At 49.2% G+C, this 1092-nt stretch overlaps 1 protein-coding gene across 1 annotated transcript in view; it reads right to left on the bottom strand.

Annotated features, from left to right (window-relative positions):
- LOC123967682 (low-density lipoprotein receptor class A domain-containing protein 4-like) overlaps window positions 1-1092 on the bottom strand; it is a 232369-nt gene that overhangs the window by 7672 nt on the left and 223605 nt on the right. The gene's annotated exons all lie outside the window — the stretch shown is intronic.

Raw genomic sequence — 1092 nt, 5'->3', positions numbered from 1 at the left:
GGGGGGCCCTCCATGCGCCCGTGGCTGCTGGAGTTGGCCGCACTGATGCCCGAGTTACTGCTGGGCGGCCTAGGACCGCCTCCGCCCATTCCTCCCCCTCCTACCCCCACCCCTCCCAAGCTCCCGCCTCCTCCCATGTCGATCAAGTCACTGTCGTAGATGGTCCGGTTGGGCGGCGCCCTCACCGACTCGCGGTTGAGCTCCATCTGCTGCTCGGGGTCGCGGAGCTGCAGGGTGCAGGGCCCTTGGTAGGGCGGGGGCTCCTCGCCGTCCGACAGCGAGATGGTGGGCGGCAGGTCGATCTGGTGCTGCAGGTACGGGTAGGTGGGCTGGAAGCGGCTGAAGCGGTCGCGCTGCATGAAAGAGGGAGCGGTGAAGCGATCCCTGGCCTGGGGAGCGTATAGTACCTGAGAGAAAGACAGAGGGAAGAGTTGGAAGAGAGGGAGGGAAGGAGGCAACACAAGGTAGGAAGTAGGAAAAGGAGAACAGATCGAAGAATACAGTCAGTACAGGAACGTTATGACAGCTAGCATCACCAGGCAACATGGTTAAAATCAGTATCACAACATTTAATATTTTTCTGATATACATCACAATATGGCAAATGTATGCATATAAAACAAACTGATGTTCAATGCAGTGAACTGTGTATTCCACTGTGATGTATTACTATAAATAATATATAAAAACTTTCATCTTTCATAAAAATTCATATTTCTGACTCCCATGTTGGGAACTACCTAAACCAGCGGTCGGCAATAGGCAAAAGCTGGCCTGCCAGAAATAATATCTGTCAGATTACTTTAATAGCGGCAAAAACATTATAGCAGCTGGTGCTGAAACAGATCTCAGTCATGACAGCAAAAGTTACTCACATACCGTAAAACTTTGACACAGGGAAATCTATAAGAATTAGACTTTGGTTAGCTTGTTGTTTTGTTAAATGAACTGAACGACTGAATTGACTGAAACGATGTGTAGCATGTCCATACTGACAAACTGATCACAAGTTTAAACATTAATATTTGTATTAACGATCTGAACAGCTTAAAAGCAGCTAAAGCAGGCGACCCCGCAGGGTTGAGGAGGTTT

This window comes from Micropterus dolomieu, linkage group LG03 (genome assembly GCF_021292245.1).
Source record: "Micropterus dolomieu isolate WLL.071019.BEF.003 ecotype Adirondacks linkage group LG03, ASM2129224v1, whole genome shotgun sequence".
NCBI classification, from domain to species: Eukaryota; Metazoa; Chordata; class Actinopteri; order Centrarchiformes; family Centrarchidae; genus Micropterus; species Micropterus dolomieu.
This window is presented reverse-complemented; position numbering and strand designations above follow the sequence as displayed.